The 16,076-nt window shown below is 46.1% G+C and overlaps 1 long non-coding RNA gene across 3 annotated transcripts in view; it reads left to right on the top strand.

Moving 5' to 3' along the window:
• The first annotated feature begins 15,836 nt into the window (after positions 1-15,836).
• The window catches only part of LOC112402640 (uncharacterized), a 34,875-nt gene continuing 34,635 nt past the window's right edge, over positions 15,837-16,076 (top strand). For all 3 annotated transcript variants that reach the window (XR_003003746.1, XR_003003745.1, XR_003003744.1), the window contains exon 1: positions 15,837-15,977. This is a non-coding gene — a long non-coding RNA (uncharacterized LOC112402640). The remainder of the gene's footprint in view (positions 15,978-16,076) is intronic.

Raw genomic sequence — 16,076 nt, 5'->3', positions numbered from 1 at the left:
CAGTAAAGTTAGAGACGGGTCTAGATCCAATTTCATACCTCTGATCAGAAAAAAAGGTCCCATTGAGTAACGTCTTTTCCTGAGAATCCAGATGTAATGAAAAACTAGAGTATCCTAAAGTTACTAGGTTAGGGCAAAATGAAGAAATTTGGGGTCTCTACAGATTCACGGTTGAGTTAGTGAATTGAGTATTTTTACTATACCGGTGATAATTAAGAAACGTGACAGGACATTTATAGTTGCTTGTTAAGTTGAATAGACTTGCAGGTGATGCTATAGCTGGAATCCTGCAGGTGTTAATATGTCAGTTAAAAAAATTTACTCTTAGGATCGTAGGCCATACCTTAAATTTGAGAGCAGTTTGAACCTTGAACTGTTAAGATCTTTCTTAGACTCTATCTGCAATGGGGAGGCTTGGATCGTTCATCCATGGAGAATAAAGTCAATTACTCAGAAAGCCTTTTACCAAATCTTACTTAAAAACAGAATTCTGTATTGTCCTATAGCAGCCTAGCGTAAGCAGTCTGAGAACATGTTTACAGGGCTCTTCCTGTGGTCACTGATAAGGTATTTACCTCGCCCTTGGATCTAGTATTCTTTTAGTCCTTCATTCATTCTTAAGAATTTGAATGTCTACCAGGTACCAGGCACTGTGTCAGGTTCTGGAAGACACTGATAAGCTAGGACAGTGCAGGCTCTGCTCTCCTGGGAGTAGCATTCTAGTGGGAGTAACAGATGGAGAAGAGAAAACAAGATAACTGGATTTTGATAAGTGCTGCGCAGAAGGACCCGGGACCCCGAGCCAGGGTGGGGTGTGGATGGGGGTGCTTTAGACGGGACTCTAGAAGATTGAAGATGCATCTTGGGCAGTGGGTGTCTCATTCTAACAGTCCCAGCCTCTGAGCCCGTTAGCGTGCAAAACTGAAATGGCGAATTGGGGGTGGAGGAGATTAAGGTGGGGTGGGGTTGAGGTGAGGTGCTCCAAACCTGCTAGGCAATTTGACCAAGAACCTCGTGGAACTCGAACATGACTGAGTCTACCGAGACAGCCTTTTTTGCCCCAATTTGGTTCAAATGTAGCCTCTGTACCTAAATTTTAGCACCCAATTTTTAAATACAGTATATATGTAGCCAACATCCATTTTTGGATAGAGCCTCTCCTCTGACTTGTGAAGGGAAGTACGTGTGCCTCTATAACTTCACGTTACAAACTGTGTTTCTATTTTGATGAGCTCTGTTTCTTTATTTGTGCATTTATGCATTTGTTATTCAACACATATTTATTTGAGAACCTACTAGGTCCTGGAGATACTGAAGTGAACAAATAAATAGCCTCTCGTTATGACACTTGATTCCTTTTCTTTTTCTTTCTGACTTTATACTAATATTCTGTGAATGTCACTGCTTCATGTCATATTCGGAAGGCAATCTTTATGTGACGTAAAGAGACGTAGTTTACAATATGCTCTGCCGCTCTTAACCCTTAAACGTATTTAAGGAATTCCCTGGTGGTCCAGTGGTTAGGACTCCGAGCTTCCACTGCAGGGGGCCTGGGTTTGATCTCTGGTCAGGGAGCTAAGATCCCACACGCGTGGTGTGGCTAAAAAAACAAACAAACATTATTTGTATTGTCGGTGGGTGATTGTGTTCTTTGGGATGTGGGTAATTTAACTTTTATTAAGGTGATTTTGGTATGCTAGATACTCAACTCTTTCGGCCATCAGAGCGTTCTTCTTTGTTTGGGAGCATATAACCAGTTGTCCCTGACGGATTATGCGGTCCTGACATATCTGGAGGGAAGATCCAACTCCAAACACTGCGAGATAAATCATTTCCACATTCCTGCTTAAGTGGCCATTTTAGTGCGAGAAGCACATTTTCTGTTGAGCATCAGAGCCAGTGTCTCCTTGACCCAAGGTCACAGCAGTTTTTGAGCAACAGAGGCACAACGGTTTAGGAAAAGCTCCACAGATAAGAACAAATCCTGTAGAGTTTAAAATTTTCCCTTTGAAGAACTATGGACAAAAGCATTCATTTGAAACACTGTTAGTCACATATATCAGTAATGACAACGGGGACTGTTTTCATTTCTTCTTGTTTACAGACGCACCAAGATGACTGTGTCTGAGTTTACAAAGCATTAGCTGAGCGAAAGCTCTGCTTCCCTAGGCAGATTCCTGAGTCCTTAGGAACATTTTGATCTCAAAACAATGAAACAAAACTGTAGAATTCAGTAGATTTCCCCCCATACACTTAATGCTTTTTATAACAGATACACTCTGTGTCTCCTTTCACGTGTAAACATCAAGGACCAGTATCTGTATGAACGGCTGTGTAGGCGGGGGTCCTCCCCTGCACTGTCTGTGGGGATGATTAACCCCTTTTGGAAGCAGCCCCCAGCGCCAGGGGCAGCCCCCCGTCCCCTCCGTCTACCCGAGGAGAGCTGTAGATGTGTCCAGGAGGGCACTGCTCCTCTCAGGGGGTGGACCCACAGCTTTTCACAAACCATGTCCCCTCTGGGAGCAGGAGGGGCCTGGGATACAGATTCTCCGACCAAGGGCGTGAGTCAGGGGTCTTCCAGAGGCGGAGCCACGTGCCTGTATGATCTCACTGTGTCTGACAGTAATGCCGACCCTGGCATCGTCCCCATATCGTGACACTCTTCTTAATTCCTCTTAACGGCTGTGTAATGTTTCACTAGGAAGGTGTACCGGACGTAATTAACGTATTCCCTATCATCGGGCATTTAGGTTGCTTCAGATTTCATTGTGTCCATCTTTTTTTCTTTTGCGTCATCTCTGAAGATCAGTTTCCAGCAATGAGATTACTGTGTCAAAGGGAATTGACATCTTTATGACTCTTGAGCCGCACTGCTAAATTGCTTTACAAAAGGTTTGACCTTTTTCTTTGCGCAACTTTAAATGTGAGTCATCAGCCGTGAGCCAGTGCTTAGATTCTGGGGCAGTTAATTATTATTCCCACATTAGGCAGAGAGAGATGTGTGCACGTCCGAATTTCTTCTAATTGCTTTCATTACACAGAGCTGACTTGTTGAGAAAAATGTTCTGGCTGCAGGACATTCCAAACAACAGAGCCATCACTTTTGGAAAGTTTGGATCAATCCCAATTTTGTAATCGGTTCCCAGAGTCGTTCATATTTCTCTTGGCAGGGATCACCTGTCGCTGTGGTCAAAGGCAGCTGAGTGGTTGAAGTCCCGGGGTGAGTGGGTCAAGGTGCCTATTTTAGCATTAGGTTGGCAGCCTGGGGCCAGGTGTCCGGGTATTTTGAGGGAAGTAGTTTTGAAAAGTAATTTTCAATTCATAACTGCGAATAGCATCAAAGAGTCATATGCAGCCCTTCCGTGGAGCTTCTCTCCCTCTCTTTGTCTCTCTCTCTCTCTCCCTCCCTCCCCCCATACCAGTTGGAGTGTAGTCGTTAGGTTTCAGTGAAAACACATGGATTGCACGGAAGTCAAGATGCCTGCATGCATCACAGCGCCTGTGTTTTGCAGCAAACTGCTTGACCTGGGTTTCCGCCTCTGACAAGCAAGCATGTTGGAAACATGTGGAAACATCCAAAGTCCTTAAGAATTTTTAGGATTTCTGTCCAGTGGGTGACACCAGTCGTGTCTGCCTTTCTGTAGCCAAAGATGTAATTTCCCCATTCACTGGTGCTGCCGTCAGGCAACGGCAGAGAAGAACAGGACGTGAGACGTAAACCTGTGTTTACAGTTTTCCGTTTCCATTTCCGAGGCTTCACGGCCTATAGCGTTAGGACCAATAGCGAAAACTGTTTTAACTCCCTGTGGCTTGAATATACTTAGGTCATCCCTGCTCCGCATTAATATGTTAAACATAAAACCCAGGGAGAAAGAAAAAAAAAAAAGAGCGTTCACTCCTGTCCAGCGGGTTGACGGGAAGTTGACCCAGTCTGCGGGACTGGTCCGGAATTTACTGGCCATGACTTTGTTTGCTGACTGCAAACATTTTTAGCATAAAAAATAGCAATCTCCACAGCAACATCTTCAGACATGAAGACCAATCATATTTTGTTTAGCAGAGCATTTTGAAAATCTAAAGGCAATTTGATAAGAGAGACTTGGGCCATTTAGGGGAGGGTTAAAGGGCGAGAGTGGGTTCGCTCGGGATTCGCTTCCTGTTAGCAATACTGAATTCTTTTTCATTTGGTCTGTTATGAAAGTAATTATGCTCATGTCCTCCTAAGAAGGCATAGAGTAAGAAGAGAGGTTGAAGCATGAGGCTGGAACACGTTTGTCTCTGTAGCCGCCCACAGAAGGATTTTCTGTTGATTATGGAAACGCCACCTGGAGAGGCAAGGTGAGGCTCGCGTCCCTCTGAACCTGAGCAGCCCACCTCACCTCTGGTTCTGCTTGTTGTGTGGATTAGAACCAATGCAGTTAAAGCACCCAGCTGCCCTCTCGCCAGTGAGGATACTATATTTAGAGAGGAACCCAGTTCTCAGCTCTCCCCAGGGAATAGCTGCAGGAGGGTGGCCTAAAGGACGGAGACGGTTGGAAGTAGTTTTTAGCATAGTAAAGCCATCCACGTTCTTTCCTCAAATTCAGCTTTTTTTTTTTTTTTTTTTTTTTGAGTGTCAGGCAATAGGAATACTGCTGTGAACAAAACAGACAGAGGCCCTGCCCTGCTGGGGGAGAGAGACAATAAACAAGTAAACAAACATGATTTATTTATCAGATGGAGATAAGATCTCTAAAGAAAAGGCCTGGAGACAAGGAGTGGAAGAGTGCAGGGTGGGTTTGGGGCAGGGCCTTCAGGTCAAATAAGGTTGGATCAGATCCTCTCACGGGAAGACACCGGGGCCTGTCCTGCGGGAAGCGCGGGGGCTCTGAACTGGCGACGAGAATATTGGGGGAAGACGTCCCAGAGAGAGAAGAGAAGAGCGTGGGCAAAGGCCCTGAGGCAGCTGCAGCCGGAACAGTGTCCTTGGTACCGTCACCTGCACAGGCCAGTGTTGTTTGTGGCTGGAGCAGACCAGGAGGAGAATGGGTGGGGACTGACCAGGGAGGGTGTGGGGTGGCCAGGCCTCAGAGAGCCCCTAGGTTAAGATAAGGACATTCTTTGGCTTTTATTTTGAGTCAGAAGGGAAGCCATGGAGACTTTGAGCAGAGGCGTGGCGCATTGCCTGATTTCAAGGGGGCTTTTATGGTGTGATGTAGAGTCAGGGAAGGGGGACCAGGTGGAAGGGGGAGATCACATAGAGCTGTGTTCTCCAATATGGTAGCCACAGGTGACCCTTTTAATGAAAGTTAATTAAGTTTGTTTTTAATTAAAAATGTAGGGACTTCTCTGGTGGTCCTTTGGTGAAGACTCCATGCTCCCACTGCAGGGGGGCCGGGGTTCGATCCTGGGTTGGGGAACTAAGATCCTGCATGCCGCACAGAGGGACCAAAAAAAAAAAAAAAAAAAATTAATATCCTCAGGAATTCCCCAGTGGTCCAGTGGTTAGGACTCAGCGAGGGCGTGGGTTCAGTCCCTGATCGGGGAACTAATATCCTGCAAGCCGTGCAGCTCGGGCACCCCCCCACCCCCCAAAGTTATATCCTCAATTGTAACACCCACGTTTCCGGGGCTCACTTCCCACACGTAGCATCGCTGGTGGCTACTGCGTTGACAGTGGGCTATAGATCATTTCCATGACCACAGAAGGTTCTATTGGACAGTGCTGAGAGAGTCTTACAGGCCTTGTAGGGACTCTGGGTTTGCTCTGGGTAAATGGAAAGGTTTACCCACTGGAAGGTGTCAAGCAGAGGATGAACACGCTCCAAGTTACGATCACTGGGGCCGCCGTGTTGAGAATAGACTGTAACAGGGCAATGGTGAAAGCTGGGGGCTGTTAATCATCTGGATGAGACACGATTGAGTCTTGGATGAGATGGTCCTGCTGGTGATGATGAGAAATGGTTGGTTCGAATATATTTTGAAGGCAGAACCAATAGGCTTTTAGGATGGAATTGATGTGTGATTTGAGATGAAGTGCCATGGGTGATGGTGCGGAGAGAAAGCGAAGCCCAGGCGGAGGGGTTCCCAGGCATCTTGAACCAGGAGGTAAGGCAGGGCCGCGGCTGGAAGGAGGTCTGCGAGCCCTCCCTACTGGAAGAGGTGAGGGGCAAGACGGGTGTGTTGGAAGTTTAAGGACGGTGGTGATTGAGCTGAAGGGAGAAACAGAATACAGGTGCTGGGCAGTGCTGGGGCCCATTTGAACTTGGTGGCCATGAACCCCCCCTTCCTTTGGAGGTTCTCCAGCAGAGTTTGAACTGCTCACCTGCAGGTAAAGGGAAAGGAGATGCCCACCTTCCTCCAGGGCTGATGGCTTCCTGGATGGATTTGCAGGAAATACAAAGGGGAAGGGAGTTTACAGGGTTGGTGAGAAGGATGTGATAACAGATTGTGGAATCTAAACTGAAGGAAGGAGGAAAGTGAAAGAAGCAGGGGGCTGGTGAATGGGGAGAAAGTAGACTGGGGGCTCCATCATTCCTGAGAACAGGTGGCGCTGGAGGTCAGGCAGATTGGAAGGAGAGATGCTTATCAAAGAGCTGGATGTCCAACTCAGTGGTGGTGATGGGTCGGGCCTTTGAAATCTAGGCAGATACATACATCTTCATCCCAGGCTGACTTGCCAAGTCCTGGAATCCATATACTAGACTCTCCCAAAGTCCTAGGATCCTACCCAAGCAGGTTTGGTAACCAAAAATCCAAAGAGCATGGGATCGGGAGCCCAGAGACCTACCCCAAGTTTCCCAGCCCGGCGCAAACTGGCTGCATAACTAAGGGCCTTGAGGAAATGAACTTGCGGGTCCCTCCCGTTTCTAATCTGTGACTCTGTGGCCTCATCACGATTGTAGTCTTTTCCCAAACACTGACCTTCAACGTGGACCCTGAGGCGTTTGCCTGTTAAAATGTGAAATTTTGCAAATATTTATCTGCCGGTACCTCTCAGAAGAGTAAACTCTTGGAAAGCTGCCTTCCGGATCACGTGACCATGCGGTCATCTGAGGGGGTGTGACGGGAATGGTATACCAGCAGCATCTGGGTTAAATGTCCTTCGGGTCCTGGGCTGGCTGGGTCTTTACCCGATTTCTCTAACTGCTTCCACCTAACACGGATTTTTCTTTTCACCTTGTTGCCGCTCTATAGGAGCGCTCCTTCAGCAGAAAGGACAGAGGCTGTTCCTCTCAGAATCAGATGCGATACTGTGACCTGTGAGTTCCTATAGGAGCATCTGAACGTCTCACTGATATTTATTGAGGGGGGATTCCAGGAAGGCAGAGCTGGGCCCTGCCGCCTCCCCCTCCCCCCTCTGCCCCTCCATCACGCTTCCTTCTCTGAGGCAGATTTAGCTAAAATAACCGCTTTGTTTGCACGTTTCCTCCTTTGAGTTTTCTAGGGTCATTAGAATGATCTAACCGCCTTACCTGTTATTTGAATGGGGTGAGCCTCTGGAGGGCCAGGAAACAAAAGGAGGGCGTTGAAATGCAAATAGACCGCTCTGGGTTCCAGTCCCTGGCTGCAAAATAAAGCCAAGGCTGACATCAACGTCCCCACAGAGGTCTGTGGAAAAGGCTCTAGAAAAATCTCACAAGATGTATTTCTTTTCACTTGCTGGAGTCCCAAGGTAGGTAAGAAAAACAAAAACAAAATCAAAACAAACAAAGGATTTCATACTTGGAATTTGCTCAGTGCCAGTTGAATAGCTAATTGTTTCTTGTTTTCATTCCCTCCCCCCCTTTTTTTCTGCCTGAATAGATAATCCTTACAAAACATCTATTCATTCTACAAGTGAAAATTTCAGGAATACTCGATACTGACCTTGGCGAGACTAATGGACCGAGGTTGAGTGATGGATCTGTGTGTGTTGTGGCTGATATGCATTTTGGTGCTTTGCACGCCAGTTTGAGAATATTTTAGCAAAAGGAAAGGAAGATTTGTGGTGTTTTAATTAATGAATACGATGAAGGCTTGAACTTGCAGGTAAAATTATAAGACATTATTTTTATAGCTTATTTTGGATTGCTTTCGTTGCTTCAAGAAAGGGCCTGCTATAATTAACGATGGCTCCCTTTTCTATGTCAATGTTACCACTCACTGCTATGGAAACAATTATTTTTTAAGGGACATAAAATAAGGAGGTACTACAGCCTAGCAAAAAGTATACACTTTATCAGATCCTTAAATAAACTTGGGCTTTTATTTGATTTCTGCTATGATCTAGCTATGCGACTTTGGGTAAGTGATTTAGCTCTCTTTTTTTTAAACTTATAAAACTCGAATGAGAAATACGTGATAGTGAAAAAAATTTGTAAAAGTGTTTTAAAATCCCATGAAAAGGGCACAGTCAGAAACCACAGCGGGTTGGTTTTTTTTGTTAAGTGAAAACACCCGATCTTGTCTGTAAACCTCAATTTTAGTATGTTAGTTTATTTTTTTAAGCCATCATTTAATTTCAGGTGCTTTATGAACGCTTCAATTCGTTAATGGAAAGAAATGCCATTTACACAGGATGGCTGCATAGCAACTTTATTCTGGTAAAATAATCCCTTAAGTCCTTTTATACGCAGCCCCTAACTGTTGGCTTTATAAGGTCAGTCCCAGCTGACCAGCCTCCAGGCTGTGAGGAGCTCATCACGTCCAAGATAGCACCAACTCCAGCAAAGGTACAACATGGAGAGTTCTAACAGTACCCCTGATTTGAATGTGACCCAGTCTGAACAGAGTACTCTTAAAAAAAAACTCACCAGCAATGTTACATGAATTAAGGAGATCGTTAGGTTGTATCGGTGAAGTTTAGTTACGCCTTATTAAAAAGCAAAGGTTGAACGGTGGAATCCCTTCCATTCAGGTGTTCTTAAATGATTAAGGACTCCAACCTGCAGGCCAGCTCTTATTTCTGACTGCTGACTGCTTTTCAAGGAGAAAGTTTTGGAAACTAACATTCCAGTCCCCGAGGCCTCCAAGAAGCCTAGTCCCGTGAAGGCGTAGATTCTATGGGGTTAGCGGAAGCCAGTGGATTTAGGAACTGGGAATGCCAGGCTCCAGGCTCCTGTGTTCCAATATTGACTCTGCCCGTGAGTCATCCTGACCACTGTCTTGTGTGTCCCTCTTTACAGAAGAGCTGAGACTATTGACTTTTTCAGGGGTTGCAAAACACATTACAAAAGGGTAGAAAGTCACTATGCAAACATGTAAATATAAAACATTAGAGGGGGCACCCTTGAATAAAGATAAATGCATTCTGGGGGCTTCCCTGGTGGCACAGTGGTTGAGGAGCTGCCTTCTAATGCAGGGGACACGGGTTCGAGCCCTGGTCTGGGAGGATCCCACATGCCGCGGAGCAACTAGGCCCGTGAGCCACAACTACTGAGCCTGCGCGTCTGGAGCCTGTGCTCCGCAACAAGAGAGGCCGCGATAGTGAGAGGCCCGCGCATCGTGATGAAGAGTGGCCCCTGCTGGCCGCAACTAGAGAAAGCCCTCGCACAGAAACGAAGACCCAACACAGCAAAAATAAATTAATTAATTAATAAACTCCTACCCCCAACATAAAAAAAAAAAGATAAATGCATTCTTTGGATAAGTGGAAGTTTATGAAAGACTAAGGAGTTTGGTTTCAAAAAGAGTTTTATGTTTGAAATTTTTTATTTAAACAGTGTGAATTTGGGTCCTTATTTGCTCTAGTAATTGTGTTGTTTACTGAAAGGAAACTTGCCAAGTTGCCTTACTAGAATAGTTAATTGATTAGCAGAGATCAGACCCCCAGGCGTTTTAGAAAAGTACATTAAAATTTAGGAACCTGACTTTCCAAGAGGGAGATTAACATTGGTTGAGTACAGGGCAAGGTCCTTGGGTTTCTCTAGGGACCTTACAGAATTGTGTGTGTGTGTGTGTGTGTGTGTGTGTGAGAGAGAGAGAGAGAGAGAGAGTGTGTGTGTTAAGGAAAGCGATGCAGGCAACCATTTTATTTCTCACTTTCCCTGGACAACTGTTAGTACAGCTTGGGTTTTTGAATTCTGACTTTTTGTTGGACATCACCTAGATATCTCATTAATAGAGCAAACCTTTCTAATATGGAGCTTAATGTTTTTAGTTCTTTTAATGGTGCAGCCAGGCTCTCGTCACTAAAAAAAAAAAAAAAGTATAATATTTAACCCCCCTTCTTTCAGCCTTCTTTCTACTCTACTAATCCAGCTACTCCTGAAATCCTTTTAGGTTTTCCATCTGTGTCCAGCATCTCTCTTCTTATTCCCAGTAAAAACTGTACTATATTCCCATCACCCATAACTAACAACTGTTATCTTTTTTGTTACATTTGTTTCGGTTCTTTAAATGAATGAAGTGTTGGAGATAAGGTCAAGTTCCCTTTAAATACGAATCCCATTCCCTCCTCTGTCCTCACCTCACGGAGCCCATGTTCGGTTTGATATGTGCTTTTAAAATATCTTATATATATTTACATGTACTCATAATTAGTACGTTGTGTTGTTTCATGAGTGTATATATATATTTATATACATGGGTCCATACCTACCTATTGTTCTGCGATTTGCTTACTTTCACTGAACATTGTTTTTGAGATCTATCTATCTATCTCTATATATACACATATATTGTACATACACACTTGTTTTTAATTGCCATCTGGTATTTTGTGATATGCATAATATCACATTTTATTAATTATTTCATTAGTGGATATGCAGATTGTTAAATTTTTTTCCCTAATATAAATAATGGTTGGGACTTCGCTGGTGGTCCAGTGGTTAGGACCCCGAGTTTCCAATGCAAGGGGCACGGGTTTGATTCCCGGTCGGGGAACTGAGATCCCGCATGCTGCGTGGCACTGCCAAAAAAAAAAAAAAAAAAAGTAATAATACTAATGCTTGTATTACTTTTCCCTAAGTCAGATAGAGGGAATCGTTTCCTTAGGTTTGATGTCTACATCTAGAATTGCTACCTTATGAATATACCCAATTTCACTTTTAAGAGATGGTACCAAATTGATGTTCAGCTCTTTCCCCGAGGTTCTCCAATGCTGGTCGAATTATTTTTATTTATTAAAACAAAGTTTTTTTCTTGTAATGAGAACTTTCAAGATCTAATCTCTTAGCGACTTGCAAACATGCAGGACAGTACTGTCAACGCTGTGCTGTACGTGGCATCCCTGGCAGACTTCTTAATTGTTGCTGATTTTAGGGGGGGACGTGGTTTTCTCTTGGGTTTTCTAGCTTCACTTCCATCCACTCTATTCCAAGGTGCTCCTGGTCAAACTCTGTCGGGGGCCCTGCGCTCCTTCCAGGTCCAAGGGCAGCCAGGCCCCTGGGCAGCTGTTCCAGAGCGAGCCGCTCACCACGTTCCCAGTCTCAGCTTTTCCTTTTCTACCTCTGCAACTTGATCATGCTTTTCTGCGTTTCTTTATTGATTCAATAAATATTTATTGAGTCCGTTGCTTCCTGCCAGGTGCTGGGGGTATAAGGGCGAACAAGAAAGACAATATTTAGGCTGTGATGGAGCAGAGGGTGGGGAGGGGCAGAAAAGAAACCAGTAAAAATACGAACAGGATACCTTTTCATAGTTTTAAGTGCGTGAAGAAAGCAAAATGGAAGAAGGTCAGTGTGATTTTGTATGGTGTGTGCGTTGGGGGTGCGCTGTCGGGGGTCGCGGCCATACCCACCCAGGTGGGAGCCTTAGAAGGGCAGGTACTCAGGGAGGCGCTGTTCCTCCTAAGATGTGGCGTGAGCCTCACTCACGGGCCCAGGTGCACGGAAGCCCAGGGCTGCCCTCGGGGCTGGGTGCCTGGACAGGCTAGGAGGGTGGCAGCTGCCGGGAGAGGCAGCGCCCTTTCACGCGGTGATCCAACCCTCTGCATAGCCATCCCTGAGTGTGCTGGCCCAGAGGATCTTTCTGGATGTCCACAGCCCAGGATGGTGCCTCTCACGGCACTTTGCAAACTGCTTTGGGATCTTGGTGTCCGTTCTTCCCAAGAGCTAATGTGTGCTTTCATTTTGCCGTTTTGTGTCTACCTAGAATGAGTAGGTAGAGGGGGAAGAGGTACAATGAAGAGGAAGACTGTCCTTTCTGATTTTCTGATGGAGTCACTTTGTGTTTTTTCTTTTCCTTTTTGGCCGCCTCATGTGGCATGTGGGATTTCTGTTCCCCGACCAGGGATGGAACCTGCGCCCCCTGCAGTGGAAGTGCAGAGTCTTAACCACTGGACCACCAGGGCAGTCCCTGGAGTCACTTTGGAATGAACTGAGTTTCAGTGAAACCAACTTTCCTTTGGTGGGTCCAAGCTGACGTTCAAATAAAGTGATAAATAAAAGAAATTTAATTTTCCTTAATAATTGGTAAGACCAGTTGTAGGTCTCAACGGGACTTTTCCCACCCCCCCCCCAGAGTTGTTCTCAGAATAACAATTAGTGATTTATACTTAACAGTAATCAACAATCTTGTTTTCGATGCTGTGTCCACTCTGAGGTTTAGCCTGTTATGAAGAAGTGATGGTGTGTTAACTGTAGTGGGGACCTTTCTCCAGCATCACCAGCTATGAAGATAACGTTGTGTAGAGAGAATGAAATACATTTTCCTACGAGTTAGGTCCCTCTATCTTCAGGACTATCTTTGAGTTGTGTGTTAGATTTCTCTTACAGATGAAAAAACTGAGCTTCACAGGGGTCGTTACTTGTCCCCAGGTTACAGAATTAGTGAACAAGTAAGCCTGCCTTTACATTTGGGGCTTCTGACCCAAATGGCTCTGTGAAGCGGCCATGCTTTAAATATTAACATAGCAAACACCAACCACTACTATTTCTAGACACAGCCTTTGTGCTCTTGACCACTGAGATACACTGCGGGTCGCTTCTTCCTTCTCGAACCCTCCTTTTCTTTGACCGTTTGTCAGACAGTGAGAGACAATGTATGCAGAAGGTGAGAGCACGGGCTCTGTCTGGAGCTCGACTGCCTGGGTCAAGGTCTTCCGTACCAGCTCACTGGCTGTGTGGGTAGGTTACTCATCACGTCTGTGGTTGGGTTTCCTTATTTTTAAGGTGGGGATAATAACAGTATCGACGTCCTTGGGTTCTTATAAGGATTAAAGGGGATAATACACAAAAGGCCTAGAAGGAGCCTTGAATCTGGGGAGCTCTCAGGCGATGTTTGCGTATCTCAGGTCTCAGCTCACACATCCAGGCTTCTCCTGGTGCAGGAGCCTCCCCCGGGCACCGGACACCCCTGCCCTCCGCCTGCACCCCACCTTCCTGCCACTTGGAGGTCCCCCCACCCCCGCACCTGGGGCTTGTCTGCTCCTTTGGGCCTTGGGCTCCAGGGCAGCACCTGGCTTGCAGCTGGCCCTCAGTGCGTGCTTGTTGAGTGGCTCTCTGTTTGCTGTGTTGGTTTCCCGTCCATAGGCTCTAGGAAATCCTGGCCCCTGAAACTCCATTCCCAAAGCTCCAGATATGATCCCGAATGACTCGTGAGTCTCCTCTTCTAGCCCTGACCCCTCTTTCCCCCTGTCTTTCCAGCTAACCATTAATAAAGCAAAATCCTGTAGGCCTCCCCAGCTCAGCCTGTTCTAAACCAAGCACCCCCACCCCACCCCGCCCCGCCCCACCCCGCCTTCTGTTTCAGGCCATCCCCAGCCTGGCTGACCACCACGTGGGTCTTCACCCACCCGTGGAGAAGCCTGGGAGAAAACCTGGACTCTTCCCTTCTCTGTCAGCCACGCAGGTGTGCCCGGGATGCAGGCTGGAGGTCTGGAGCCAGCTTTTGGCCGGCCTCCTGACTCCTGAGCTCACGCCCTGACCTCAGACATTCTTCTCCAGCCTCAGGGTCACGACCCCCAGTTTGGCCCCAGTAGTCGCAACAAATTTCCACCTGATGTCTCAGACCCTGTGCCTCTCACGCGGCCCCTTCTCCTCCACCCTGTGACAAGTCTTCAGTATCTTACTGACATACAACTTTAGTCCTATGACTCTGCTCTTAGAAACCATGGTTGGTTCCCTTTGCATCTTTTAGTCCAAACTCCGCATGTCGCGTGAAGCCCCTCCTCAGTCTTTTCCTTCTCTCCCCTCTCCTGCCCGGCTGCACCTCTGCCCTCAGGTCTCCTGCTAGACCAGGTGAAGAGGCGGGCGCAGCACGGGCCACGCGGGGCCTAGAGCACCCTCCCTCCCCTTTGCCTACTGACATCTTTTCGTCCTTCAACATTCAGCTCACAAGCCACATCCTCTGCGAAGCCTTTCAAAGAGGGCTCCCAGCAGCCCGTCTCACCAAGGCGCCGGGGGCCCATCATCTGGGGGAACCCGTTTCTCAATCAGAAGGGCAGTTCCCACAGCCCCCGGAGACAGAAGGTTGGACCAGGCCCAGGAGAACCACAGGAGATCGTTCCCTTTTGCCCCTCTCCGCCCCGTGAAGGGGACGGGAAGGCCCTTCCCAGGCAGGGAGTTGTCGGCTTTCTCCGAGTCTGCCCAGGCTGGCCCGATGCCCAACGCAACCAGTGTTTGCCAAATGTATAAGGATGACACCAGACCAGAGAGCCTAAGATTTGAATGGATCCAACTCTCAGGTGTAAATTCCTCCAACCAACCAACCAACCAACAGACCAGTAGAAGCCCTTGGTTGAAATCTTGGCTTTATCACTAGAACAATTTGCTTCTCTTAGCCTCCGCTTCCTCGTCTGTAAAATGGGGATAAAACCTCCAGGGGTGGCTGAGAAGATTGTAGGAGCTAATGGAAGGATATTAGCCAGCGTGGGGCCTGGCTAAGGAGTCTTTGTTTCAGACAAAGATAATGTGTAGCTCATCGCTCTAAACAGGACCTGGGAGACAAGATCATGTCCTAAAATAACTTTTTAAAGTTACAATTTCATTGGGAATTTTAAAAGTTAAGACAGTTAAGAATGTCACTAATATTTACAACAGCTTTCCCCTAAGAAGATGCATTCAGCTACATCTTAAAGTACTCTTTGACTTTTCACCATACAATTAGCAGTTGGGCTGGGGGTGGCGGGTGTGATCCACCGCTTGTTTTGCTGCACTTTTGTGTTTTATCAGCTCTGTTTGATCGCAGACCCAGCCGGGCATAAGGGTCACTTGGGCGAGTGTTTTAGAGATTCCTGGGCCCTACCCCACACCTACTGAATCACAGCAGGGAGCCGGAAGGGGACCGTAAATCTATATTAATAAAAACCTCCTTTGTGGTTTTGATCATCTGCGAGGTTTGGGAACCACTAACACATATGCCACTAGAAAAGCCTAGGGTTCAATGTTCTCGGCTTTATAGTCTGTGTAATTAAAAAAAAAAAAAAAAAACTAGTTTATTTGCCTTTTCGTAAACAAGATTCGATCTCTCCAGGCCTGTTTTATCTTAACTGTTTATCCTGCTGGTGGAAAAAACTGGCTCCACTTCAACAATAGGAGAAGGAAAGGTGCAAACCTCACCGTCTTCCCAACATTTTTAGCACCAGGGGGCTATTTCCCCCGCGTCCTACTGGGGCAATTTAAATGCTAATGCAGTTAAGTCCAACAATCGTTTTAGCAATCAGATTAGAATTGTTTTTTATGAAAATCTTATTTCTCTTTTCTCCGTTCTATATTTATTTTATTCTATTCTATTTTTTTTTTGCTAGAGAGGCGTATGTTTCGATTCTTTGACATTTCAAACCTTAAATTAAAAAACAAAAGATCCCACCCTGATATCTTCTCAGCAGTATTTGCAAGAGGACAGGAAGGGATCCACCCTGTAAACCTGAGGTCTGCAGTTTGAATGTGCTTTGTCACCTGGTCTTTGCTGAGTCAAATGTTTTGCACCCAGGAAAAGTACTGCAGACAAACTGTGAGCTGGTATGTGGCTAATTTAAATGCCAGTAAGAAAACTGGAAAGGGCTGATGCATCGATACAGAGTAACTTAGTATTAACTTTAAAACTTGTCTTTGGAGATTTCTAACAGCCTGGTAAGTGCTCTTTCTGCTTGGTAATGTGTTGGTGAAATTCTTTAAATACTTCTTCCCGTTCTTAGAAAGGGAAAACAAATATAAATGGTATAGCAGTTG

The sequence above is a fragment of the Neophocaena asiaeorientalis genome, unplaced genomic scaffold (assembly GCF_003031525.2).
Source record: "Neophocaena asiaeorientalis asiaeorientalis breed wild unplaced genomic scaffold, Neophocaena_asiaeorientalis_V1.1 scaffold44, whole genome shotgun sequence".
Classification (NCBI taxonomy): domain Eukaryota; kingdom Metazoa; phylum Chordata; class Mammalia; order Artiodactyla; family Phocoenidae; genus Neophocaena; species Neophocaena asiaeorientalis.
The sequence above is the reverse complement of the archived record's forward strand: the minus strand, read 5'-3'. Positions and strand labels throughout refer to the sequence as shown.